Source organism: Oreochromis niloticus, linkage group LG19, assembly GCF_001858045.2.
Source record: "Oreochromis niloticus isolate F11D_XX linkage group LG19, O_niloticus_UMD_NMBU, whole genome shotgun sequence".
NCBI lineage: Eukaryota > Metazoa > Chordata > Actinopteri > Cichliformes > Cichlidae > Oreochromis > Oreochromis niloticus.
The window spans coordinates 21,626,380-21,649,238 of record NC_031983.2 but is presented as its reverse complement, the minus strand read 5'-3'; the positions used below and the strand labels follow the sequence as shown (position 1 = coordinate 21,649,238).

At 37.3% G+C, this 22,859-nt stretch overlaps 1 protein-coding gene and 1 long non-coding RNA gene across 2 annotated transcripts in view; both read left to right on the top strand.

The window, feature by feature from the left end:
• The window catches only part of LOC100696704 (immunoglobulin lambda-1 light chain), a 131,616-nt gene that overhangs the window by 58,444 nt on the left and 50,313 nt on the right, over window positions 1-22,859 (top strand). The gene's annotated exons all lie outside the window — the stretch shown is intronic.
• LOC100701339 (uncharacterized) lies at window positions 13,683-16,161 on the top strand. Its single transcript, XR_002057367.2, has 4 exons — window positions 13,683-13,816; window positions 14,136-15,052; window positions 15,177-15,941; window positions 16,023-16,161. It is a non-coding gene; the product is annotated as an uncharacterized LOC100701339 (long non-coding RNA).

Genomic DNA, 22,859 nt, shown 5'->3' with positions numbered 1-22,859 from the left:
TCTGGAAAAGTCTGGCCTTTCAGATTATCCCCTTTTCTGTGGTCTTTCGGCCCTTCTGTGTTGTGGAGCAGGCCAATCCTTCTCTTCTTTCTAAACATGAAACAGATCATTGATTTGGACACTCTGGACATTTCTTTTGTTAAACCTTTCAAAGTTTGCATGTTGCGTATTTAAAATCCACTTTGCTGGTATACAGAGACAAAACTGCAAAAATTGTGCCACTGTCTAAGAACTCATGAACATGACTGTAGCATTATCAACCTACACTACAGCAGTTCATTGTTTTCAAACCAATATGGTTCCTGTATACATGGGACTGCAACAAATGGACTGACTTGCACGTGATCAACTGAAGGACCCGTTGTGAAAAGCAGTGTAGTTTACTTCTGTGCTCCAAGTTACCACAGTGACTCATATCACTCTTCATCACTGTCCCATGCACCTGTAACATTTCCTGTCATTAGGTGGCAGTATATCTTTGACTCTTACACTGAACCAGTAGTGTGATGTTCATGGCTAACACACTGACAATTACACAACTAAGTTTAGAATATAATAAGACTCCACCTGCTGAATGATGCCTTGCTTGATAGTGAGTGTACTCAGAAAGAATGTTTGAAAAGATCTCCACAACTGGGAACGTCATTCACAGTAAAACCATCATGATTATTCTACTTCTAGCTATACATTTGATGAATTCTGTTCTGGTTTCAGGTAAAGCAATGAATATGTTCATTATATTTTTGTGTGTTAACTTCAGCTTTATAGTTGCATTTAATAATTTACATGTTTTATTCTTATTTATATTTTATTTATTCTTGTTCTTATATGTTGTGTGGTCCTTTTGGTTGATGTCTGTTCAGCAGGTTCATCTTTAAGTGATCAAGTCGACCAGACTCCAGCAGACATTTACACACAAGGAGAAGAAGTTAAAATCCACTGTTCACACAGTAATCCAAACTTTTACACAATCCTCTGGTACAAGCAGTCAGAGAAACAGCTACAACTGCTTGGATACACAAATTATGATAAGAGTTATCTAGAACCTGGAGTAAATGTAACAATGGATGGGGATGCAAGACAACACAAGAACTGCACATTAACGATTAAGGATCCCCACGTGAGCAGCAGTGGAGTGTACTTCTGTGCTGCTAGTTACCACAGTGCTGCACATCACTGCACCTCCATACAAAAACCTCCCAAACACCTTTTAAAAGTTTCTGTATGGCAGCTTGCAGCCACTTACACCTGGAATCAAACATTATAACCAACATTGGTCTCACAAAGATCAGATATTATAACAGAACTTTTAAAGTGTCACATCCCATTATAAAAAGAAACCTACAAAACTATCTGCAGTATCTCATTTGAACATAGTAAAATGATGACACAAATTCTCACACATATATGACACACATATTAATAGTTTAAGGTGATTTGAGCTTTGTCACATGCTGTGTTATCCTGCTGGAAGCAGACATCAAAAGATGGGTTGAGTGTGACCATAAAGGGATGGACATGGCAGCAACAATACTTAGGTAGGATGGGGCATTTAAACAATACTCAGTTGGTATTACACCACCATTGTCCATCTGAATTATTAATACAAGACAGGGTGGATATACATGTTGTTTATACATCTTTCTGACTAGCATCTGAATCTGACTCGTCAGACTAGTCAACATTTTCCAATCTTGATAAGCCTGTGTCAATAGTAGCCTCAATTTCCTGTTTTAACAGCAGGCATGCCATCCAGTGTGTTCTTCTGTTGCTGTAGTCATCAGCTTTAAGGTATGAAATATTGTGAATTGTGCCTTGGTTATGACAAGCTTATTTCAATTACTGTTGACGTTCTATTAGCCTGAAGCTGTGTGTTCATTTACATCTGTTTTCTAGCATCAAAAAACAAACGTAAATCGTCATGATAATTTCTTGTACATAGCTTTTAAAGTTGTTGTGGTTTCAGATGTTGAAAACATTGAAACATTTATTTATTTACATCTTTTTTTGTTTTCCTTGTTAATTTTTATAAGGAATGAGGCTGGTCTCGGTAATGCTTTTCAAACTTATCAATCATCAGTTTTAATTTCTTATGCATACATTTCATAGTCCCTCGCACCTGTAACACTTCCTCTCAGAAGGAGGCAGTATATCACTAGTCAGACTTACTCATGTGAATTATTCTAATAATAACCTGAGGAGTACTGAGACTCCACCCAATGAATGATGTTTTCCTCCTATAAACATTTACTCACACAGAAGACTGGAAATGATTAAGACAACTGAGAACATCGTTCATCACAAAACATCATGATTATTCTGCTCCTAAGCATCTATTTGAACTATAATCTAGTTTCAGGTAATGTCATGAACATGTTCAGTATGTACACAGTATTATAGTGTGCTACAATTAAAGCTGTATTGCGGCATTTTATGTTTTACATAAGATATTATGTTTTATTTTTATTTGATGTCTGTTTAACAGGTTCCTCTTTAAGTCACCAAGTCTCCCAGACTCCAGCTAACATTTATACAGAAGGAGAAGAAGTTAAAATCTACTGCTGGCACAGTAATCCAAGCTATGACTAAATCCTCTGGTACAAGAAGCCAGAGAAACAGCTACAACTGCTTGGATACATGTATTATGATAAGAGTTATCCAGAACCTGGAGTAAATATAACAATGGATGGGGATGCAAGACAACACAAGAACTGCACATTAACGATTAAGGATCCCCACGTGAGCAGCAGTGGAGTGTACTTCTGTGCTGCTAGATACCACAGTGCTGCACATCACTGCACCTCAATACAAAAACCTCCCAAACACATTTTAAAAATTTCTGTATGGCAGCTTGCAGCCACTTACGCCTGGAATCAGACATTATAACCAACGTTGGTCTCACAAAGATCAGATATTATAACAAAAGGTTCCTTATAAAAAAAACAATGCAACATTTGAGCTGCCACATCTTGTAATAGAGGCCAATCTCCAATGGCAAATATATCTGTAGGGGATTATTATTATTAGCTTTTGACTATGAATAAAAGTGTCACATCCTGTTTTAAAAAGAAACCTATAATATTCAAACGATCTGCACTATTTTACTTTAACGTAATAAAATGATGACAAAAATTCTCAAACATATCATATGACAAACATATTGGTAGTTTAAGGTGATTTGAGCTTTGTCACATGCTGTGTTATCCTGCTGGAAGCAGACATCAAAAGATGGGTAGAGTGTGGTCATAAAGGCATGGACATGGCAGCAACAGTACTTAGGTAGGATGGGGCATTTAAACAATACTCAGTTGGTACTGAGCGGCCAAATGTTGAAAGAAAATATCCACCAACCCATTACACCACCATTATCCACCTGAATTGTTAATATGAAGTGGGGTGGATCCATACTTTCACGTTGTTTACACATCTTTCTGATTATCATCTGAATCTGAGACTCATCAGACTAAAAACATTTTCCAATCTTCTTTTGTCCAATTTTGATAAGCCTGTGTAAAGAGTAGCCTCAATGTCCAGTTGTAACAGCAGGCATGCCATCCAGTGTGTTCTTCTGTTGTTGTTGTTGTAAGTTACGAAAAGTTGAAACATTTAGATTTTTGGACTTTTTTTTGCTTTTTTCTTTTACTTGTCAATTTTATAGGAAATGAGGCTGGTCTTGGTCATGCTTATGCCTATGTACACATTTCACAGCCCCTCACACCTGTGACACTTCCTCTCAGAAGGAGGCAGTATATCGCTAGTCAGACTTACTCATGTGAATTATTCTAATAATAACCTGAGGATTACTGAGACTCCACCCAATGAATGATAGTTTGCTCCTATTAAAGTTTACTCAGACAGAAAACTGGAAATGATCAAGACAACTGAGAACATCGTTCATCACAAAGCATCATGATTTTTCTGCTCCTAAGCATCTATTTGAATTCTATTCCAGTTTCAGGTAATGCCATGAATATGTTCAGTATATATCCAGTATTATACAGTGCTTCAATTTTAGCTGTATTGCTGCATTTTATATTTTACATAAGATGTTGTGTCATATTTTTATTTGATGTCTGTTCAACAGGTTCCTCTTTAAGTGATCAAGTCCACCAGAGTCCAGCAAACATTTATACAAAAGGAGAAGATGCTAAAATCTACTGCTGGCACAGTATTCCAAGCTATAACCGAGTCCTCTGGTACAAGCAGTCAAAGAAACAACTACAATATCTTGGATACATGAATATTGACAAAGGTTATCCAGAGACTGGAGTGAATGTGGAGATGGATGGGAATGCAGATCAAGGCAAAAACTGCACATTAACAATTAAGGAAATCAAGCTAAACAGCAGTGGTGTGTATTTCTGTGCTGCTAGATACCACAGTGGTGCACATCACTGCACCTCCATACAAAAACCTATCTCAGCTTTTTAATATCTGGATTACAGCTCACAGCTCCTTACACCTGGTATCCACCATTATAACCAATGTTGGTCTCACAAAAATCAGATATTATAATAGAAAGTTGCAGCAATGAGCAGCAATACAACATGTAAGCTGCCACATCCTTTTATCAAAAGTACCTCTAATATTCAAAATATTGGCGGCATCTGATTTCAGCACGCTGAAGACTCAAATATTTACATATATTTAGAGTTGTTCCTCAGTTGTTCTTTAGTGGGCTGTAAATAACGTAGTTAAAGTAGCTTCTATACTGAAAAATGTTCTTTAAACATTTGGATATACATTTTTTCTTTTACCAATCACTAAGAATTTTGAGATTCTTTTAATTACACAGATTAAAATGATGGAGTAGTTACAGTTACAGTGTGAGTAACTACAGTAGGAGGTACTGTTATGGACAAAATGTACAAAACACAGATTAATAACCTTCAAAGTAAAAAGGAAAACTTTAGGATGATGGCCAGTCTGTGTAACTCAAACAACCTTAAAAGGTTGGGTCTGTTTACTTAATGGGAGGGAGAAATAATGAGCATAAGAACATACAGTAAGACGTAAGACAATATCAAGTACATTGATATTTACTTCAGCAAGAAAACACAACATCACGATCATCTTCTTATCATCTTCTTCCTGTTAACTGTTCCCAATAACAACATTTCAGCCCAATGCACCTGTAACATTTCCTCTCATTAGGTGGCAGTATACCTTTACTCAAACGTTTACACTGAAACACAAATGTAAATTGGGGGTAGTGACTAAAACTATGACGATTATGATAATAAGATAAGGATGCTGAGACTCCACCTGCTAAATAATGGTTTGTTCATAAGAACGTTTTTGCAGAACTGAAAGCATCAAGGAGTCATGATTATTCTACTTCTAAGCATCTATTTTAACAATATTCTAGTTTCAGGTAATGCCCTGAATGTATTAAATACACTTTAGAACAGTATTATCCACAGCTACCATTATAACTGTATTTAAGCTGCATTTTATAACACATTTTTATTATTTTTCTATTTTGCGTCTTTTCTTTGGTTGATGTCTGTCTAACAGGTTCTACTTCAAGTGACCAAGTCGACCAGACTCCTGCTGACATTTACACAAAAGGAGAGGATGTTAAAGTCTACTGCTCACACAGCATTCAAAGCTATAACAAAATCCTCTGGTACAAGCAGTCAGAGAAACAGCTACAATATCTGGGTTACATGAATATTGACAAAGGTTATCCAGAAACTGGAGTGAATGTGACGATGGAAGGGAATGCAAATAAAGGCAAGAACTGCACATTAACGATTAAAGATCTCAAACTGAGCAGCAGTGGAGTGTACTTCTGTGCTGCTAGTTACCACAGTGCTGCAGATCACTACACCTCAATGCAAAAACCTAATAAACACAGTTATACATTTAAGAAGCCACATCTCTAAAAAAAAAAAAAAAAAAAAAAAAAAAAAAAAAAAAAAAAAAAATCGACCTCCAATAATAAAAATATCTCCCATGTAGGATTTCAACATGAGCACTATTTTATTGTAGATTTTTACTCTGCTCTTAAAGAGAAGAGAACTCTGCAAAAAAAGAAGACATGCTCAGAAGACGTTGATTAATTGCAGATACATAAATGCACTGATCTTCTCTCAGTGATAATCACCATCCAGCTGTCCTCTGAATTTTCACTTAAGACACTGAACTTGACTTTAATGCACTTGTTCAGTACTAAAATAAACTACATTTCTGTCACTAAACAAGAAAAAAAAACAATTGAAAAGCAACTTCATTGTAGTTTAATGAAGTCATTAAACTACAAGCAACAACACTTTGTTGAAAGAAATCTAAAACAAATGCACATTTTGTTCACAAGTGTAACATCTACAAATTATAAAGAGATAAGATTTGTCATCAATGTCATCATCTTCCTATTTAACCTGTAAAGTTATATTGATTCCAGCTATAAATTGTTTTTACTGTCACTTATACAAACAACAAGATTGTTCCATTTCACTTAAATCTCCCAAATAACCAACTTCAGCTCTTCTCACAGCTCACAGCCTCTTTGAACCTGTAACACTTCCTGTCATAAGGTGGCAGTCTATCTCTGACTTTTATACTGAACCGGTAGGCTGTGTAGTCATGGCTGTCAGAGCTATGATATAAGCTGAGGACATAATAAGACTCCACCTGTTGAACGATGGTTTACTTGAGTTTGTTTTCTCATCACAACTGAGAACATCTTTCACAGCATCATGATTATTCTACTTCTAAACATTTATTTTAACTGTATTTTAGTTTCAGGTAATACAGTGAATACAATAACTGCATTTTAATAAGAAACTACACTATTATTATAATGTTGGTATATTTGTATTTTTTAAGTAGCATAATTTTAAAGCGTATTCTTACATGTTGTGGCTTACTTTTGATTGATGTCTCTTCAGCAGGTTCCTCTTTAAGTGACCAAGTCAACCAGGATCCGGCTAACATTTACACAAGAGGAGAAGATGCTAAAATCTACTGCTCACAAAGTATTCCAAACTATAATCGAATCCTCTGGTACAAACAGTTAGAGACACAGCTACAATTTCTGGGATACATGTATTTAAACGACGACAACCCAGAGCCTGGAGTGAATGTGATGATAAATGGAAGTGCAAGAACTGGCGAGAAGTGCACATTAACGATTAAGGATATCAAACCGAGCAGCAGTGGAGTGTATTTCTGTGCAGCTAGTTTCCACAGTGCTGCAAATCACTCCACCTCTATACAAAAACCTAACAACACCAGTTTTGTACAGCTCCTCACACCTGGAATCAACAATTATAACCAATCTTGGTCTCACAAAGATCAGATATCACAACGGAACGTTCCTCATGAGGAGCAAGGCACTATTTGAACCACCACATCCTCCAATTCAAAATATGTGCACTGTCTGATTCCACCAAGAACACTAAGATGTTACAAATTCTCACACGTCATTATCAACTTGTTGAATTGAATTTGATGAATTTGTGACTGATGACCTTTAAATGAAGTAATTTTTAATTTTTTTTCAGAGGCCGATATAATCAGCACCTAAAAAGATGTAAACAATAATCTTGACTGATTCTCAGTTGAATAAGCTCTCATCTTTGGGGTTCAGATGAACATTTTGTTATTGTTTCACTGTTTTTGTTTTGTTGACACAAACGAGGCTGCTTGTACTGCTCAAAAATCTACTGCTCATGTAGCCTTCAGATCTTATAACCAAATGTTCTCTTTCATGCAAAGAAAGAGCTTTATAAGAGTTTATAAGATACATGTCTTAAAACAATGATAATGAACTCACACTCCTCTTAACATCCCCGCCTTGCAGTGAGTCATGTTTCCATTATTATTGTGATCTTTAAAAAAAGGGGTTTTTTTGTCATTTCTCACAGGTTCATGTCCAAGTAAACAAATTTCAGTCAGATTGAGTTTCTTTAATATATATTAGGAAGTCGTGAATTCCAGAGGGTGAAGTTGATGTCAAGATGAATGGAAATGCAAATAAGTGCAGTGTATTTTTGTGTTGGTCTTTAGCACAGAGTTGGAGAGTTACTAGTCATACCAGACAGTTCAAAGCTTCTTACATCTGCATGACTATCTTTGACATAGTGACCAGATATCTATAGGTAGACCTTTATAATGGGACAGGAGTCAATAAAAGTCTGATGGCAATCATATCAACATGGTACTAGTAACATTTGTGTATCACTTTCAACCCAGCAGTCTAAACTGGCTGCAGTCATATGCATGTTTGTGAGTTGCTCTGCTCCCGAGAAATATGATTACTTTGGAGCTTAAACAGTCATTTTTACCCGCAACAGTTATTATGCACAATTCTAAATGTGGTGTGCAGTGGTAGTTGATTGGTCAGTGTCAAGAAGTGGAGGAAGTACTAAGCCATACAGCCCATCTTAAAGGTTGTGCTACTTCCCTGATGGGAGGGGCTACAAGGAGATGGAATCAGTACACACTGTTACAGAAACATTATACAGACTGATGTTTAGTCTAGTCAGAAAACGCAGCATCATGATATTTTTTTTCTTTCTAAGCTTTGACATTATTCTGGTTTCAGGTAATAAAGTCTTAATTGTTCCTTGTATTTCAGCTTGTTGTAGCTAATGTACCATACTGTCATACTGTTTGATTTCTTACAGAAATGAATAATGTGTTTATGAGCACCAGTGATTCAAGAACTGTATTTCATGTAATGAAAAATTAGTTGTTCTTGTCTTAAACTCCTGTCCTGAAAATATTTTTGCATAAATCATCTTACAGGTTCTTCTCTCCATAACCAAGTCCAGCAGGATCCTGCTGAAATATACTACAGAGCTGAAGAAACAGCTAAAATCAGCTGCTCTCACAGCATTCAGCACTATGATAAAATCCTCTGGTACAAGCAATCAAGGGACGATCAGATGCAGTTCCTGGGATACATGAATGTAAATGATGGATATCCAGAGACTGGTGCCAATGTGGAAATAAGTGGGAGCGCAATTCAAGACAGCACCTGCACTCTAACAATTAAAGGACTCATTGTGAACAGCAGTGCAGTTTACTTCTGTGCTGCTAGTCACACAGTGCTATGTAGCACTGCTCCCCAATACATAAACCTCCCAATCATCAGTTTTCATCTCTTCTTCTCAGAGTTCACAGCCCTGTGCACCTGTAACATTTCCTGTCATGGCGCTGCAGTATATCATTGCAAAGACTTGTAAATTGAACAAGGCTGACACCATGACAGTTCTAATAATAAGCTCCACCCACTGAATGACTGTTTGCTCTAAAGCAGATTTACTCTTACTTTAACCATAGAACACCTTTCATAGCGAGATGATGATCGTGATTATTCTGCTCCTGAGGTTTCATTTAAACTGTATTCTAGTTTCAGGTAACAGCATAATTGTGTTGAATATATTTAAGCCAGAATTAAAGAGTATTAGAAATATAACAGGATATAAATTGCATTTTTAAATACATCATTTTTAAGCTAATTCTTATGCATTGTGTCTTACTTTTGGTTGATATCTGTCCAACAGGTTCTTCTTTCAGCGACAAAGTCTACCAGACTCCAGCTAATATTTACACAAATGGAGAAGATGCTAAAATCTCCTGCTCGCATAATATTTCAAGCTATAACCAAATCCTCTGGTACAAACAGTCAAAGAAACAATTAGAATTGCTGGGATACATGGTTTTAACAGGAAGTAATGCAGAGGCTGGACTGAATGTGGTGATGGAAGGGAGTGCAAGTCAAGGCAAGAACTGCACATTAACGATTAAGGAAACCAAACTGAACAGCAGTGGAGTGTACTTCTGTGCTGCTAGTTACCACAGTAGTGCACATCGCTAGACTTCCATACAAAAACCTATCAAACACATTTTTTAATATCTGTATTACAGCTCACAGCCTCTCACACCTGGGATCAGCCATTATAACCAATGTTGGTGTTACAAAGATCAGATATCACAATAGAAGGTTCCTCATGAGCAGCAAAGCAACATTTGTTGCTATCATGTCCTGTTATAGAAAAAAAAAAAACACATCTGCAGCATTTCGTTTACCCCTTACTAACAAATTCAGTTTTCAGCTGACAGCCCCATGTATCTGTATTACACTTCAAACCAGCACGCATTTATCCTCTAACCCAGATCATATATTAACATATAAGATTCATTATGAACAGGAATGCAGCATTCAAGCTACCACATCCTGGTATAAAAAGCATCCTCAATATTCAATATGTCTGCATTTTAAGATGAGCACAGTGATGACTCCAATCCTCAAGTTTATTGTACTTTAAGTGAGCCTTATCTGTTGTTTAATAATCCAAATACACAAAAGCTGAACAGTATATTATTACTATCAAATTAGTAGTGTCAGAGAAAAGAAGGAAACTGTTTAGGTATGAAAATACTGGCATCGTGTGAGATGTTTAAGGTTTTACATCTAGAGCTTACAACACTACCTAGGGTAAAAAGCAAGCTTTTTTAAACTGCTTTGCATGGGTTATTTGCTTCTTCTCACACATTTTGGTCCAGAGTGGTGTGCACGAGTAGTTGGCTTTAATGTTAAAAGAGGAAGTGATGAGATACAACCCACCTTTAAAGGTTCTGTATGCTTACACAGTGGGAGGGTTTCCTCTGAAGTAGGAATACAGTAATCGCCATACCAGCCTACAATAAGGCAGAAACTCAGTATCAAATAGACTGAGACTCAGAAAACACTGCATCATGATCATCTTCTTGTGTTTAATCTTTAGACTTGTACAGGTTTCAGGTAAATATTATTGTTTCTTTTATTTTTATTTCAGTTGCTTATTAATTCTATAATTATTAGATTTTATTACTGCATAATTGTTTTGCATTAGTCTCCTTAATGCAGACATACTTGTTTCAGCAGGGTCTTCTCACATTGACAAAGTCCACCAGACTCCTGCTGAATCTTTCTACACATCTGAAGAAACAGCTGCCAAAATCAATTGTGTCCATTATATCCAGGACTATACCCGAATCTTTTGGTACAAGCAATCAAAGAACAATGAGCTGCAGCTCCTGGGATACATGAATGTCGATAAAGACTATCGAGAGAGTGGAGTAAATGTGACGATGACTGGGCGTTCAACTAAAGGCGAGACCTGCATATTAACAATTAAAGGACTCAACCTAAATAGCAGTGCAGTGTATTTCTGTGTTGCTAGCCACACGGTGCTATATTCCACTGTTTCTCAATACAAAAACCTCCCGTCAGCTACTTTTTTTTTCTTTTTCATTTCAGTTTTGTAGCTCACAGTCTTCTGCACCTGGATCACACTTCTAGCCAACATTGGTCTTGCTCCCCATCCAGATCAGATATTATAATATGAGGTTCTTCTGTGCAATAATGAAATAGAGTTGCCACATCCTGTTATACTAAACAAACACCTCAAGCCTTCAGTCAGACTGTTTACATTCAAACATAGTTTAAATATTATTGTCAAATAAACAGGTTAGTCTTAGCCGTGTCCGTTGGTGCAGTGGTGTTTATAAGAAACAACTGACTAATACTTTAAATTATCAGTGCTATGTTTTATTTTGAAATACATCCCAGTTATTGAGTGAGCAGAGCACTGGTGAATTTGATGCATTGTGCCTTTTGCCACAGATGCATGGACTTTGGAATAATACCACTTTAATACCAATAACACTTACATAACCACTTAACTGACCGTTACATTGGTACCATCCTATTAATGAACCGTGCTTGAAGCTCTTTAGAACAACCCATTTTTCCACAAACATTGTCGAAGACAGACTGTATGGCTATGTGCTTGACTGTATACACCTTTGGCAATGGGACTGAAAACAACTGAATTCAAAGATTAAACTGCTGGTTTTAACCATGGTAAAAATAATAATATAATAATAATAATAATAAAGAAAGAAATTAATCAATATTCATTTATCATTAACCTTGCATCTGATCAATTTATGTGACTGACAAGGAGGCTGGTCTTAATCGGGTCCCTGAAGTAGCCAACTGTTATGCCTGCGGAACAGGAATTTTTACGGTGGCCCTGAGAGGCCAAACGGACTGCAACTTAAGAAAATATCAGCAATACGAAAAAGGCTGCAAAAGCACACAAAACACACGGGAAACAGGAAAAACGAAAATGGAAACAGGAAAAACGAAAACGGAAATAGGAAAAACAAAAACAGAAAAAAGGAAAAAACAACTGCAACTGGTCCGTCAGGTTTTTGTCTCCCCAGAAACACTTCCCTTGCTTTTGGAAATCTGTTTTTTACCTTTCTGACATAAGCTGTAACCATTCATTTACCTAATGTACAGTATCAGTTAGCAGTTTTTACGCATAAAGCAGCGTGAAAGAACTGGTCAAATTATAAAGCATGACCTTAATGATGGAGGAACTATGGTCTGTATATGTAGCAGGAACAAAAAGCTTGTTTACTGCTCACTAACATTTAAGATCCAGTCAAATTGGACAATTTAGGACAATTGAACCATTGACAATTGATCCTTTAAGACATTTTATTATTAAGAACGTGACAAGTAACTTGTTTTGTGAAGCAAGATAGTAGATATGAATGAACACATTCATAACTACTAATGAATAATAAGTTAATGATTTTACAAAGGGACTGTTTTCTGACTAACTTTGAATATATTCTTGCAGGTTTGTTTTACTTTCTTTCACAAGATGGCAGCATATCTTTGTTGAGGCAGCGGTGTATGGTTAGCAGCATTTAACATAACATATAGAAGAGCAGGAACCCGTAAGACACCACCCACCTTGAAAATCTGGTCTCTTGTATTCCTGACAGGCTAACCTATAACCAGACTGCCCTTAAACTGAAGTCAGAGAACACAATGATGATCATTTTCTTGTATTGTTCTCTTGTTGGTTTTTTCCATGTTTCAGGTAAAAAGAAGTATTGTATTGTATTTTTTCTTTAAAATGTTTTTAAAGAGGTATTTGCTTGTAACCATGAGGTTCCTATGGTCTCTAAAACGAGGATTAGTTGTCAGAAGACGTAGATCGGTTGTATTAACTTAAACACTTTATTACCGGTCATTTTTTTATTCTCCAACACTTGTTTCTACAAGTAAGGAGGAGCTGCAAATATATATTGTTGTTAAAGTGTTGCTTTTCTTGGTTTTTATAAAGGTTACTTACTCATCTTAATCTAGTCAATCATATATGCACTAACTGACATGTGGAAAATTTGTCACATTTGTAGTCAGAGTTTTTTTTTTTTATGTCTTTTCCACAGGTTCTTCTCTGAATTCCCAAATTTACCAGACTCCAGCCCAGCTGTACATTTCAAGGGAAACAGAAGAAGTCGAAATAAACTGTTCTCACAGTATTCAGGGCTATGATCGAATCCTCTGGTATAGGCAAATGAACAACAGACATCTGCAGTTCTTGGGATACGTGTACGGGACCATGGATAATCCTGAGAAAGGACTTGATGTGAAATTAAAAGGAGATGCAAATAAAAATAAGACTTGCACACTAACAATCGAAAAACTGGGCCCAAACAGCAGCGCAGTGTACTTCTGTGCTGTCACTCAACACAATGCTAGAAAGCACTGCGCTTCAGTACAAAAACCTCACCATGTGTTCTCCCCTCAGCACACGGCGCTGCACCAGCACCTGTCAAGAGGGTTTTTTTTCCCCTCCTTTTTTTTTTTTAAGGAAGCTTCCCTCTGTCAGGCAACTCAGTATTTAAATGCCCTCAGATATTCAGTATATCTGCAGTGGCAGCATGTCAGCAAACTGGAGCACTATCATGATGCAGCTTTTCATTAGATTTGTACTTTTTCCCCTCTGGCTTCAAGGTAGTAATTAATAATTAACATTTGAAATGCAAATATTTTCTGCTATAGTTATGGTGTGCACTGCAACAACCAAGTTTAGTTTAGGGTTCTTTTTTTCTCTGTCAAGCAATACCTGGAACATTTAAACTATTTATTTAAAATATGGCTAAGTAATAACTGAGTTATTTGCTGCTTATTTTTAAAACGGACTGGTCTAATAGTTCATCAATGAATATGGAAAATGTTTAAATGAGAAAAAAATAAGTAAATACACTTTTTTGTTACAACTTATATAAGAAGATATCAAATTCTGTTTGAATGTTGCATTTTCTCTGCACAGGTCACTGCCAGGATGTTACTCAATATCCTAAAATCAGCTGGAGTTATTTGTCCAGTTCTGCAGAGATGAACTGCAGCCATAACAAAGACTTTACTTATATGCAGACATACTGGTACATTCAGCGACCAGGAAAGACCATGACCTTCATCCTCTCCAAACCTCTTGGGGGGAAGATTGAATATGGAGACGTCTCTGAAGCAAAATATTTAGCCAGCAAAAAAACTTTGACATTGGGACCCTCACAGTGAAACACTTGCAGTTTAATGACAGCGGGGTGTATTTTTGTGCCGTCGGCAGACACAGTGATGCGAGAAGAATGAGAAGCTGAGCAAAAACTGTTTGCTAATCAATTAGATGTATATTGGAAAAAAACAAGCATTTTATATCATGTCACCAGGTGGCACTAGGGCTCAAGAAATACTTCACCTTAACATGCAGCATGTGAAATATAAAGTAGGATTTCAGAGGGCACAAACAAAGAGTTCACAGCAAACAAAACTACTTTAAATGTCAACTTTGAATTTTGTTCAAAGATAATCTTTTACTAAGAGAGTAAGAGATAATTACTTCTATGGCCCCTGAGTTGATAAATTTCTCTCCATCTATCACGTCACAAAATGTAGATTCTAAAAAGCTACAGAAGCTTTTTCCCTCATTTATATTGAATGGAGCTTTGATTAAATGGGTTTTTCTTTTAGGCTCTCTCAGACCTCATAAATTCACTTGAACTCCTGGCCCCTCCCAAGTTGCTGAAGCCTTTTTCTGTCTGGGAGGGATTGGGTTTCTTTATCACTTCGGTTACCATCACTATCAGCCACTATAAGTCACTTTCATCTCATGCAAAGCCCATGTGTAGTCTGAATCGCTTTTTGAGCAGTTGCTCAAAATGATCATGTTTCTCCTCTTTTGTCTGGCAGGTAAAAACTTGTTTCAACTATATTTGTTGATGTTTGATTAATACTGTACATTTAGTTTAGCTTTTTTTTGTTCAGGATTGATCAGAGCATAAATAATAATATTCTGGGTTTTTTCTTCCTACAGGTGTTTGTGAGGGTCTTCGAGTTCATCAGACTCCCTCTGATATTATCACACAACCTAATGACAAACCTGGTGACAAAATTCATATTTTCTGCACCCATAATAAAACCGACTACTGGGTGATGCTCTGGTACCAGCAGCCACCTGGAGACACAGCTATGAAACTCATTGGGTATTTATACTCCAAAGATGTCACAATGGAAGAGCCATATAAAAATAATTTCACCATCTCTGGAGACCTGACGGGGAATACAGCAAAGAAGAGTTCTCTCATAATTAAACTTGCGGGACAAGAGCAAAATGCAGTTTACTACTGTGTTGCGAGAGAAGCACAATGACAAAAAGGCTCTTTGAACCTTACAAAAACTGCACAATGTGGAATCATCAGTGGTTTAAAAAACAGAAAGGGAATAAACTGATCACATACACCTGTTTTGTGGTTGTACTGTGGTTTGATGTAATCATGTTTCCATTGGCTAACGTATTTTGTGACTGTTTTTTATGTTTGTTATAAGGAAATCTGTCCAAAAGCATCATTTGTTGTGAAATCTAATAAAAGGAGAACTTATATAGATAAATCACATGAAGCCACTCCTCCTCTGCCTACATCACACTGGTTTCTTCGTGCAGTGACACCCAGCTCTGCGAGAAAGCACCTGCAGCACAGACTCTGTTGGTTTAAATGCTGCGATACAGCCATCATTTTATAGTAGCTCATGTCAGAACTCTACACAATGATCAGATTTCTTTTTGGCCTTTTCCTCACAGGTAACTGCTTCACACTTAAATGTGATTTACAATCTTTGCTTTCACGTTTTATATCATTGATGTGTCAACCTCTGCTTACAGCAGGTATTTCACTGGGGGTTCGGGTCCATCAGTCTCCCTCTGCTGCTATCAGAAATGCTGGTGATGATGTAGAACTAATCTGCACCCATGAAAAAACTGACTACAGAGTGATGCTGTGGTACCAGCAGTCACCTGGAGACGCAGCTCTGAAACTAATTGGATATGTGGACTATAGCACAATAAAATATGAAGGAGAATTTGAAAAGTATTGCAACATCACTGGAGATTTAAGTGGAAATACAGCTAAGAAGGGGTCTCTGTTTATAGCGGGTCTAAAAGAGTCTGAGCACAGCGCGGTGTATTACTGTGCAGCGCGGTATGCACACTGAGGCAGATTTCCTGTTAGTTACACAAAAACTAAATGCGTGTATCTTTTATCAACTGTGGTTTTATGTCTTTAAGCAACCTTCAGCCATCCAGCTGCTCTCTGGGATCCCTGTCATGTGATACATACATCATTTCCTCATGTTTTTTTTTTTTAAACTTACATACATACTAGTGACAACCCTCATCAGTATCACATTTATCTCGCAGCTGCACAGGATAGAGAACTAAAATGATAATTTTACTTATTTTAGGTCATCTTATGGGTAATTTCAATTTTCCTCTAGATCAGCAAGTTTCTATTTCGTTTCAATGTTTAAGTAAATCTAAGTTGTTGTTGGGTTTTTTGTAGGTTTTTCACTCGGGGTTCAGATCCATCAGTCTCCTTCTGTCATCAAAAAGGCTGATGCCAATGTTGAGATTTTGTGCAAACATGAAAAATCTGACTACAGAGTGATGCTTTGGTACCAGAAGCGACGCGGAGAAACGGCTCTGAAACTTGTTGGATATGGATATGCAAAGTTCAACAATGACAGCGTGGAGGAGGCATTTAGAAAACATTTCAAGTTATCTGGAGATCTGGAAGGAGAGAAAAAACATAGCTTGCTCACCATAATCAACCTTAAACCACTTGAGCACACTGCGACTTACTTCTGTGCAGCCAGGGAAGCACACTGCATCAAACATCCATCTTCTCCTAACAAAAACCTCTTTTTTGCTCACCCATGAATGTAGGTTAAAGAGTAAGTTATCTCCCATACAATCATGGGTTGTTTTTGTGGTTTACCGAGTTCCCAGCTTATCAGCACATTTATTACACTACTGCTTTCCTTTCACCCTTCAGACATACACTGCGTTGCCACAAGTATTAACTCACCAATCCAAATCGTTGAATTCAGGGGTTCCAGTCACGTCTATTGCCACAGGTGCATAAAATCAATGTGAAAGAATGGCTCAGTCTCAGGAATTCCAGCATAGTATTCTGACAGTGTGCCATCAGTGCAACAAGTCCACCACTATTGGTGGTGTAATATCAACTAGAAGCAACTAGAAACAACAGCAACTAAGCCAAAAAAGTGGTGGGCCACATAAAATCAGAGCAGTGTCACCCGATACTGAGGCGCATAGTGCACAGAGGTCACCAACTTTCTGCAGATTCAATGGCTGCAGACCTCCAAATTTCACGTGCCCTTCAGATTAATTTAGATTAAGATTATTTTACTTACATCAAAGCCCTACATGGCCAAGCATAATGCAAAGAGTTGGATGCAGTGATGTAAAGTGTGCCACCACTGGAGTCTAGAGTAGTGATGTGTTCGCTGGAGTGAAAAATCCATCCGTCTGGCTCAGTCTGATGAATGAGTCTGGGTTTGGCGGTTGCCAGGAGAACGATACTCGCCTAATTGTGCTGTGCCAAGTGTAAAGTATGGTGTGCGATTGTTTTCCAGGGGTTGGGCTCAGCCCCTTAGTCTCCATTTTGTCATGTTCCAACATGACAGCATGGAGACAGTTTGCATTAAACAGTTTGAATTAAAATTACAATTATTCAAATTTTGTGGATTAAACTACCATATTTACTTGAAGATATGTGGGTCAAGATCATAACACAAAACAACTGCTAGTACCAGCCCATAACCCTGCCTGTGTTTTGTTCACCTCTAACATACCAGCGATGCGTGATTATAGATGCCACACAGGTGTGTCCATCTCACCTGCAGCGGTATCGCGCCCAGCCACAGACTAATACCAGAGTTTCATAGAGAAGAGGTGTTATTTTAAATTACATAACAAGTTGACTAAAATATCAGGTACCACTATGACAAAGACCAGTCAGCCTTCCTGAAAGCCTGCCTCAGGTATGCCTTCATCCACACCTGACCAGGTGTGATCAATTAGCAGCTGAACACTCTTGTACTGCCCCTGCAAAGAGATTAGGGGCTGCAGAGGGGCGGAACACTCATCTTATATACTGCTCTCTTTACATCACTTCCTGTTCCTCCTTCTGTTTTACAAAGTACAGTAAAGACTCCATTCAGTTCTTGACATTCAACATGACACCAGCTTATCTTATCATTGCCTTTCTCTGGATTAAAGGTAATTAATTCATTAATTAACCTTCTTCTTTGATATATTTGTAAATTAACCCTTAAAATGCTTTATAGATGGAAGAACTGGAGGTGGTATATAAATATTTACTTTCACCATTTTCCCAGAAATCAGCTGACGTGCACAGGTTTTCTTCTCCAGCAGCAGCACATTACAGCAATATATAACAGTGTTTCTTTATTTCTTTACAGGAGTTTACCCCAATAAACAAAATCAGGTTTTTCAGTCTCCAACTCAACTGTTAGGAAAACCAAATATTCAAATAAACCTGACCTTAACTCATAACATCTCGAGCTATGACACAATTCTGTGGTATCATCGCTCAGCAGGAGACACCTCCATGAAACTGGTTGCATATGTCAATTATAAAACTCCAAAAGTTGAGCCGGGTTTTGAAAGCCGTTTCAGTGTGAGCGGAGATGGAGAGAAAACCGGTTATCTTCACATCCTGAACCCAAAACACCCCGAAGACAGCGGAGAATATTTTGGAGCAGCAAGTATGCACAGTGATAAATATGCTCATCCTCCAATACAAAAACCTCCATAATGATCCAGCAGATATGAGTACCCCAACAGGAAACCACAGATACCATGTGACACAGTATCAGTGTTCTAACAGCAGTCTTCATTAGAACTGGATGTAGGCTTTACAGGTGATGTTAATCTTTGTATTGGAGAGTCGTTTATAGGTGAGTTGCAACTTAGTTTGCAATCTTACCAAAAATGAGTAGTTATTATTAATTTGTTGTGTATTTAAATTGTATCCAAGCTCTGTACATTATGTTTCTATATGAAGTTTTATTTATTTTTGTGCACCAAACAGAAGATCTGTTTGCCTTCAGATCTCCTCTACTTTTTGTAATCAACTCACAAATGACTTTTCAATAAAGTCTTGGACCAACTGTTAGGTGAAAACACCTGTCAGACACGAGATTCCACAAAAAGCCTTGAACACTCAAGCCACCAAGATCAGACCACAAAACAACTGCTAGTGAAATCTGAGAGACACTTACTGTACCAGCCCATAACCAGTCCAACAGTACCTGTCAGCCAGCATATCACAATTTAAGTACCTCACACTGAACTAAATAACCTATATGATAAAATAAAAGCTCTTCAGATGAAAATCATAGTCTAATTAGTACATTCATATGGTGTTTTTTTAATGCTAGAAGATATGTGAGGACCAAAAAATAGATTCAGCACCTTAACTGTAGATTTTAGCACTACGACTGCTTTTTTGAGAAGTAACTAAAATAGCAAAAGTAACCAATGTCCAAAGAAACACTTGGATACAAATCCAAAACACCTGGAGAACCGTTTTTAAACTTAACTCAACATCCTATATACTAAAATAAAAGCCTTTCAGGGGAAAATAGAATTCATACTGTAATTAACACATCCATATGTTTTTTTTTAATGCTAGAACATATGTGACAAATAAAATATGTAGTCACTATCTTAACTGAGAAACTCAAAATAAAACAAACAGGAGAACTATTGTTACAGACCACTTTAAAAATTAAAAGAAAGTCTGGCTTCTTGGAAGACTATTTTATATCTCATCTTATACGCTGAGCTCTTTACATCACTTCCTGTTCCTCCTCCTGTTTCTCAAAGCACAGTAAAGACTTTATTCAGTTCTTGACATTCAACATGACACCAGCTTATCTTATCATCACCATCAACACCTTTCTCTGGATTAAAGGTAATTAGTTAGTTAACCTTCTTCTTGTATATATTTATAAAATAACCCTCTACAAACACCTTACTATGGAGGAATTGGAGGTTAAATATTTACACCTTCTGTAACACTGTTTTCCAGTAATAAAGCTGAAGGTTTTTCTTCTCCAGCAGCAGCACATTACAGCAATATCTAACAGTGTTTCTTTATTTCTTTACAGGAGTTTACCCCAATAAACAAAATCAGGTTTTTCAGTCTCCAACTCAACTGTTAGGAAAACCAAACATTCAAATAAACCTGACCTTAACTCATAACATCTCGAGCTATGACACAATTCTGTGGTATCACCGCTCAGCAGGAGACACCTCCATGAAACTGGTTGCCTACATCTATTATAAAACCCCAAAAGTTGAACCGGGTTTTGAAAGTCGTTTCAGTGTGAGCGGAGATGGAGAGAAAACCGGTTATCTTCACATCCTGAACCCAAAACACCCCGAAGACAGCGGAGAATATTTTGGAGCAGCAAGTAAGCACAGTGATAAACATGCTCATTCCCCAATACAAAAACCTCCATAATAGTCAAGCAGATATTAATACCCCAACAGGAAACCACAGATACCATGTGACACCATATCAGTGCTCTAACAGTCTTCATTAGAACTGGAAGCAAGTTTTACAGGTAATGATAATATTAAGAAGAAGTAGTTTGAGAAAAGGAAAGGATTGAAAAAACATCAGCATGATGCTATGAAAGTTAGATAGAAATCCAAATGATTTTTTAAATGTTCAACTTTCTTTACTGCACAGAAAAAGTCAGGAAATCTAAATATATGACAATCTATAATGAGTTTTATCTTCCAACTATATAGTTCAGCCAAAATCAATAAAAATCCAACAATCAGTGATACTCTTCATTTTAACTCTCTGGGACAAAAAATATGGTCAAAAAGCAACCACATCTGGCAAAGCATATCAGAAAATCCTTGCAATTAAAATCTTGCTTCTTTAATACAATAATTTTACTTGTAGGATCAATAAGTATTTCTCTATCTGTCAGTTTATCTTTGCAAATTAACCGGGTGATAAATGTTTTGGACTTGTGGAGAAATAGCATTTCACTGCACTTACATGTTATGGATTTAATATAGAAGAAGAAGAGTGCATTTAAATAAAGGATGTAAATGGTAAAAAAGCAGGTGGAAGAACTGCCACATTCATTATTTCAGAGAAGAAATGGAAAGTTAGCAGGGAGTACATTCAAACTGGTTTAATTATGATCAAGAATTTAAAAAGCAGAACATCAGGGGCAGGACTAAACCAATTCAACCGATAGGTGGAGGCACAGCACGTAGTTTGAAGCTTTTATCATGAGGATGTGGTGATGAATTAACCCGACACTCCTACAGTGTCACAGTCTTAATCTCAGAGAACTGCTCTAGTCACATCAGTGCCTGACGATGTCTTCATTGTATGCCTTTGGCTCTTTCTTCATCAGTCTTTACTGTAAGATGTCAAACTTCAGGTGTTTGTGGATCTCTTTTAATATGCCTGAACAGTAATATTCAAAATATGCGTTTTTTTAGAGGTGATTTTGTTGGATATATTTTGTTTGGTTTGCAATTGTTTTTGCACAAATATGTTTATTGTATTTTCTCTACAGGTCAGGTGAGTGCTGTTACATTTCAGCAATCTCCTCCCCAATTAGTGGCAGAGAAAAGTGAAGTCCAGATCAACTGCAGCCATAATGATGGGAACCTTCCTGTAATGCTCTGGTATCAGCATATGAAAGAAAATCAGTCTATGACCCTCACTGGGTATGGATATCAAAATACCCGCCAAACATTTGAGGGTCAGTTTGAAAAACAATTCAAGTTGACAAGAGGAAGCGCAACAACAGGAACACTTACTATTCCAAGCGCAGAACTGTCACACTCTGCTGTTTACTTCTGCGCTGCCAGCACACAGTGATGTGGCTTAATGCCACTCCCTTACTAAAAGCATTTGTTCCTATTCCTGCAGGTGTGATGTGTCTCTTATAGACTTTGGCTGAACAAAACCGTGTTTGTCCTACAACAACACAAACTTGGAGGATGTCAGCTGTGATCGGGTTTCTTCTCGTCTTCCTTTCAAGTAATTATTTCAAATTTTCTTGCACTTTTTACAACACTTGTTATTTTACAATAACTTCTACATTAGCTTCTTTAACATTTGCGTTCTTCCCCACACAGATCAAGCCAGCAGTGTGACCTTTCAACCATCTCATCCAAGAATAGTCACTGAAACAACCAATGTTGAAATTACATGCAGTCATGATAAAAATGACTTCTATCTAATGCTTTGGTACCAGCAAAAGGAAAATGGTTTAATGAGCCTCATAGGATACAGCTACTTCGGCAGTGACTCTGCCAAGGAAGAAGAATTTGACAATCGGTTTGACATTAAAAGAGAAAACATGCAAACAGGAGCTCTGAGCATCAGCAGTGTGATTGTATCAGACTCAGCCATGTACTTCTGTGCTGCCAGCACACAGTGATGTGTTTTGGTGTAATGCCAATGCTAAAAACCTTCTTCTTTCTGAACCAGGCTGCTGGAATGTGCCTCAAAAATGTCTTTTTAGGCAAACTTTCAGTGGTTCAAACTCACAGTGTCTTTACTCCACGTACACACCAGTGAGCCTGGGGTGCCCACTTCCGTAAACCAGTTTTTGAGACCCTCTGAGTTCA